Genomic DNA, 7,411 nt, shown 5'->3' on the forward strand with positions numbered 1-7,411 from the left:
CTTAGAAGGCTGAAAACAGGATGTTAAGGATAATGAGGGGCAGGCGGTTGGAAGCTGGTTGTGCTCAGAGCATCTGCTGTTGGTTGTGTGTGTCGCGTATCTCCATTGGTTAGAGCATCAGTAACTCATTGGTAGAGCGAGGATGAAGATGCCCCATTTTGGACTAAGCACTCGCCTTTACTGATTCTTAGCACTCTGACCAGTTACTTCGTTATTTTCATTAATCAATGTCCACTCCAAAAAGGAACCTTTCTGATCAGGGTTGAAAGCAGTGCAAATCTGTGTGGGTTCAAACATAACTATTTAGAAGTCAAATTTCACAGTGTGACCATTTGGCCAAGTAATAGTGGGTTCCCCCCTTGGCTGGCTTTGGACCATTCTGGGCATGGATTCTCTAGAGTAGGCTTCCTATCTAATCAGAAAGTGATTGGTTACCCTCATAACAGTGATGCCACTATGAACCAGTGGACACATCTTGACTCTCCAGTTGGTATTATAGCATGCAATCTCCAGGTCTGAGGAAGACCACTGATGTCATTTCTCCCCCAGGAATGTACATAGCACCTTCTGACACTATGAAAGCTACCCAGCAAGGTGACCTCTCACCAATGTGTATTATTCAGTGAAACCCCAGAGGCCTCCAAAACAACACGTTACTTCCATTGCTTGGTTTTCCACAAGTACATAGAAAAATCCCATTTCTACCTCTCTCTTCACACATACCACCTTCTCCGACAACCTCCAGGACATCTTTTAACAAGTGCCAGGAGTTCAGATCTCTGTTTTTATCCAGAGGCAAGGCTGTCTGAGTGCATGATTTCTCCATATAAGGCTGTATAAGATGTAGACTTAACGATTTCCATCACATCAAGTTCTACTTTCTAGTTCCAGTTCCAATCTTAGGGTCTGCAGGCCACAGCAACACCAACAACTCTTCTGCTTTCCCAGGACAGCCTGGGAATGAAAAAGAAAACCATGACTAGTTAAATACACACATCTTTTAACTTTTTCATACGTGTGTGTGTGTGTGTGTGTGTGTGTGCGTGCTCTCGTGCACATATGTGTGTACTCGCACATGGGTATTCATGAATGTGGAGGCTTGAGGTTGACGTGAGGAGTTTAATGACTATTTTTCCATCTTATTAAGATAGGGCCTCAGTCACATCTAGAGCTTGCTGAAATAGCTCTGGGAATCCAGTTTCTGTCTTTCTAGGCTGAAATGAAAGATTAATGCCACACTCACCTGGCATTTTTATACACATTCTGCAAATCTGAGCTCCTGTTCTCTTGTGTGTGTGTGTGTGTGTGTGTGTGTGTGTGTGTGTGTGTGTGTGTGTCAAATGCTCTAATGGTAGCGACATCTCCCCACTCCCACACTGTCTTTTTAAAATCCAATGAAGGCAGAGGGAAGCACCCATCCTATGACATATAAAATTACCCCACAAAAATTTTCCAGTCTGTCTTAGTTCAGCGCGGGTTGTCAGCAAATTTCCACTTTAACTTGCTTTAAACATTCACTTTTCATACACCCACCTTGTCTTTTTGTTGTCCTAAAAATTAACAGTTATACATCAAATAGATAAAGTATAAGAAAAGACCTAGATATAGTGATTTTCCTTGAACATCCTAGTAAAGACAACTCACAAGAGTGTTTTAAAGGCAGCTACTTGAGGTACTTTATTTTGCCAGGATACAGAAAAGAATAATTTGACTTGGGAAGGTAAATGTTGAATCAGAGAACCTTGTGACTTGGATAGGAACAAATGATTTCTCATGTTCAAAATAAGAAAATAATGTGTTACATCAGAACTAACCTTGACCCACTGACTCAAGTGTTAACTTTGTCATCGGACTGACTGTTATCCATTCACTTCTACTCATCGGTAAGGGTCCTTGGAGATTATCTATGGTAGGTTACTTATCCATGTCACCATTCAATTCATTCTAAACCCAACAGGTGCAAACACAAAGATGTTTTCCCGATCTCTTTATTAATGACTTAACAACTAACTGTTCACTGATTCATAGAATCTAGAGTTTTAAAATGTGTTAAGCTCCTTTCCCCCTCAATGTAACATTAAGTATTGTAAGTACTAAAGAAGAGTTTGTATTTTGGGTATAATATAAATTTTCAAAGAACATTATTAATTATGTTGTTTATATTGTTACAGCTTTAATAATATACACAAATATGTAATTACCCATTTGATAACTCAATTGATAACATTTGTCTGTGAATATTTTCTATAGGATTATTGGTTTGGAGTTTATTTGTTCTACCATTTTTGCTTTGTTTACTTTAGACTGGTTTTCTGAGTTAAATACAAGTTTCAAATCATCTTTTTTCCCCCTGGTAAATTAAAGCCATTATTTTATTTAAATTCCATGTTTAGAAATGCTTTATGGTGTATGCTTTATAGATCTTGTATATAAATATATTTATAGCTTTTGTATCCATATGCATCTATCTATATATTATACATCTATTATTTACCTATGTCCTATCGTGTATGTATATATGTATGTATGTATGTATGTATGTATGTATGTATGTATCATATATTATCTTTCTCTATGTTGTCATGTGTTTTCTGCTTTTTATTCACATATCTTTTGTGGTAATTTCTTACCCCAATAAGCCTGTATAAAAATGCACAACTTGGTTATTATTTATATATAAGCTATATGCCTAGATTGGGCAGATCTATCACTGTACTAATTTATTCCTAGCTATGGGATCACTTGATACTTGTGGCTTCTTCAGGCCATGTGGTTCTGCTCCATCTTCCTTCTACTTCCTTTGTCCTTCTCCCTCTCCAAGATCTCCACCTCTCTCTTTCACTGCGTAACCATTGGCTCTAGCCTTTATTTGACCAGTCAGAATGGGGAGAAGGTTCAGTGAGATTACCTGAGCACATGATTTACTAAGGTTTGGGTCAGCCCCTCTTGAGGAAGCAGAATTAACATCAAAATACAAACAGCACCAGGGCAGTCCACAACACATACCATCTGTACATCATCCTACTATCTATTATCTGTCCATCTATTTGTCCGTTCATCTGTCTATCTATCTATCTATCTATCTATCTATCTATCTATCTATCTATCATCTATCTATCATCTATTTATTATCTATCTGTCTGTCTGTCTATCTATCATCTATCTAGCTATTATCTATTATCTATCTATCTATCTATCTATCTATCCATCCATCCATCTATCTATCTATCTATCTATCTAGCCATCTATCCTCTATCTACCTATCTGTCTGTCTATCTACTTTCCTGCCATCCATCCATCTACCTATCTTCTATCTACCTTTTGGCCTAGAAAATACTAGTCACTTGCTTCAAGTTATAATTTTATTTTTCTTTTATCTATTGTATTTCATTATTCTTGTATCCTCTTAGTTTCCTTGGGCATTTTTTGTAAACTGTATGCAATTGGCTGCCTTAATAGAGTCTGACCACTTCTGTTTTAAATTGGAAGTTTCATTTACAATATTCTGACATCCATGTTGACTAATATCTGCCACATATGTTTGCCCTTATTTTCTCATTCCATTTATCTTCATAATGACTAGTTTCCACATCCTGTACTGTCTGTATTTATTCTTTTAGTATCTTCTCTCAAAAATGTTACTTGCAAAATACTAAAGCTAACTGTGATAGATAAGTTTTGTTGCCAATCTTGGTTGCCACACTTGGAAAGTGGGACCCTTCACTAAAGAATTGTCTCTATAAGACTGGTCTATGTGCATCCTCAGGTAGGCACATTCATGCTTGCTAATTGATGCAGGAGGGCCCAGCCCATCAGGGTACCATTGTTAAGCAGATGGGCCTGAACTGTATCAGAAAGATAACCAAATGTGAACTAGGAAGTAATCTGCCAGCAGTATTCCTCCATGGTTTCTGCTTCCAGTTCCTGCCTTGAGGTTCCTGCCTGAGCTGCTTCTTTGACTTCCCTCAGTGATGTCCTGTGATGAAGTGGAAGTGGAAGTCAAATAAGCCCTCTTCTTTCCTAATTGATTTTAGTTGGTGTTTGATAACCACAACAAAAACAAACCAGGACACGGATTATCCAGTTTTCTTGGTTTTCCTTAGGAGAAGTCATTGCTTTGTAGGCTTTCAGTAAATGCTTAAGGGGCATTTCATGCTTTGTCCAATACCTTTAGTTATTTCAGTAGAATTGATGGCCAGTATGCCAAGTCTCTGACATTGCTGAAAATGGAAATTCTGAATGGACCTTGTTTTCTATTTAAAATATAATTTTCATGATTACAAATGCAATTTAGAAACAAAGTTAGAGACTGTAGGCAAGTACAAAAAAGAAAATAAAAATGCCTTCTTGTCCTTACATAACTTTTAAAACTTAAGATACATTATTTCTGTAGGAGAAAAAGAGAGGGAGAAAGGATGGGAGGGAGAGAGAGGGGAGGGAAGAAGGGAGGGAGGGAGGGAGGGAGGGAGAGAGGGAGAGAGAGAGAGAGAGAGAGAGAGAGAGAGAGAGAGAGAGAGAGAGAGGGAGAGAGAGAGAGAGATCCTAGATTTTAAAAGCTGCAAGAAGATGCTGTTATCTATGCCAGCCTATGCCAGCTGAGCTGTCCTGGCATTGATACCAGGCATTTCCTGTTTGGTTTTTCTAACATACAGTCTTAGTTCTAGATTTCCTGGCCAACCCCCAAAGGCCCAGTTTACTTGGCTTGTTTAAGCTGATCCACAGGCCTCAGTACACAGAACTGTGACTATGGAGTCCACGTTTACTTCCTAGGCAAGGCTGCCTCCGTTGAGTTGTGGAGAAACTGAGGCCATGTTGTCTGCAAGATGCTTCCCTCTCTGAAGCTGCCGGATTTATTCCTTGTGATGACATTTAACTCCTCCCTGTATCTTCTAAATTAGAAGGTGCTTCTACGAAATGGGTAGTTACAAATCACACATTTCTCATTAGAAGCCTCGGTGGCATGATGTGTGTTGATTTGGGACACAAATGTCTTGATGACATCATTAGTGAGTTTGATTAGTAGGTTGCAATGATGATAGCCTAATTGATTCCTCTATGACAGACACACTTACTGATTTATCCCGCTATTAGAAGGCACTCTGCATGGTGCAGCTCTGGCACTATGCGTATTCGGATCTCATCAGCCATGTACGGAGAGCTGGATTTTACATGCTCTGGACATCTTTGCCTGCGTAATGGTTTCTAAAGGATGCAGAGAAGGCCAACTTCCTAATTCTGTGGTCCCCTCTCACTATTATCTCCTGGCATTCTTCTGTAAATTTGATCTTTCCTCATCAACCCGATGGCTGATTTTTCTGGAACACTTTACTGGCAAGACTTGGCCGAAGCTAAATGCTTTCATTGTAATTTCAAAGCAATCCATGGAAAATCGTTGACAGGAAATTTCCCTTCACTCCTCATTCTAAAGTATTATGATGAACAAGTGTATTTTCACCACTTTGATCCACTATGAAAAACATTATTTTTGATTGTTTGAAAGCTTGGATAGTGAGGGCTAGACTGCCCAGTGCCCAGAGTCTGAAGATTTCCATCCTAGCAACTCTAAGGTATTCTTTTCACGGTATGGCATACTATTTTTTTAAATGTATCACTAAAGAGAAGTAGCCAGTGGTTCATGTGCAAGTTGTCTTTTATCACTAGGTAACTTTTTAGAGATCTTAGTGTTACAAAGGCTCATGTTGGATTTGGTGCAATAGTATATTACATACTCGGGAACTTATGTTAATACTTCCAACTTGTTAGTAGTATGTTTGTATTATTTCTTTCATTTTAATTATCATATATCTTTTAAATTGCTTTAAAAATATTGATTTTATTGATTAAAATGCCTGGGGGAAGGGCTGCCACTACAGCAAACCTCCCAAGAGCCTGATTAACTGATTAGAACTTCAATGACTGTGGAGAGGTTGGAATGTTGCTAGTCATGAGCAACATTCTCTTGGATTATCTCAGTCCCCAAATCACCACTTTGCCTACCAGTGCACATGACCTAAAGTTCCTGTGACTTCCAGAAAGATGCTTTAGAAATGTATCAAGAGATTTCTAGCTTCTATTGACCTTACAGCTAAGAATGTTATCAGACAGTATCTGAGGTCTGTTGGAGATTGGTTCTAATGCATTGATTCTATCCGAAATCTGCGTGTCCGAATGCCCAAGGTCCTTGTCCCCAGTTGGTTTTGATCGATCAATAAAGATGCCAACAGCCAATGGCTGGGCATGGGGCAGGACCCTTAGAGTTGTGCGGGTGAGGAAGAAGAGAATCACCATGACTCTTGGAGGAAGGATGGGACACAGGAGCAGCGGGAGATAAAGCCAACCAGCCATGTGAGATTTCAGGCAAGTGACCAACTGGGGAGCCGGGGTAACAGGGGAAGGTTTAGGAGTGTCCAGCCTTTGACGTAGCCAAGGCATTTTAAAGCTAAGTGTGTGTGTGTGTGTGTGTGTGTGTGTGTGTTTCATTTGCAGATCCAAAGACAGCCCCTGGGTGGGTGCACGCCTGCAATCCATCAGTAGCACAAACTCGCCACGAGAGCAGACAATAGTAGCATTTTCGCCACTTTGCTATAACTTATGTGACATTTCCAACAATTTGGAAGTGCCCTGATATATGACTTCCTTTGTTCTGTCACTGTGAAAACTCGATAAAATTGTTACTTTATTGAATGAAGAATATGGAGTGACCTGGGTCATGTTCATGCGTATTTGCCTCTACAATATATTCTATCGGTGTTCTATCATATTGACAATTCCGGCATCTTCTTGTAAATTTCCTGTGAAAATTCTGTAATTTTTATAAAGTTCATTAAAATTTAAATTTAACAAGTAACTTGATACCTCAACGCACAGAAATTTGTTCTCTCCACAAATGTTTAGGTTAGAGGCCTGAGTCAGCCTCACTGGAACACACGGGTGGGTCAGTTGTGCTGCACAGCGCCCCCTACAGGCTCTCAGGGAGAAGACAAGTCTTGCTCTTTGCAGCAAACTTTTGGTGGCCGCCTGCCTCTTCTTGGCTCAGCTCCTCTTTCTGCTCAGCTCAGCCACCCTCTGCCTGGCTTGGCTGTGGCTTCTTTTACATCCAGACCGTGGCTCCTCTCTCTTTAAGCTGATACATCCCTTTCCCTCTTCTCTCCATTTCTTTCTAAGCTTCTGTGTCTAAACTCAAGGATGAAAGTTCCCCATTCTGTCTTTTAGCCACTGCCTTACTAAGACCATGGCAACTTGTGCAGATATTTGGGCTCAAAATGAAAGACTCTCTGAGACTGGGTCTCATACCAGGGCTGTGGGGAGTTTACTCTCCCCTATGGCTAATGGGTGCTCCTATTTTTATGGTGAAGAAAGGCAGGTCTGACTGGTTTTAGCAACTGCAGAATGAAGAACCTCTAATCTGTTT

The sequence above is a fragment of the Micromys minutus genome, assembly GCF_963924665.1.
Source record: "Micromys minutus genome assembly, chromosome: 20".
Classification (NCBI taxonomy): Eukaryota; Metazoa; Chordata; class Mammalia; order Rodentia; family Muridae; genus Micromys; species Micromys minutus.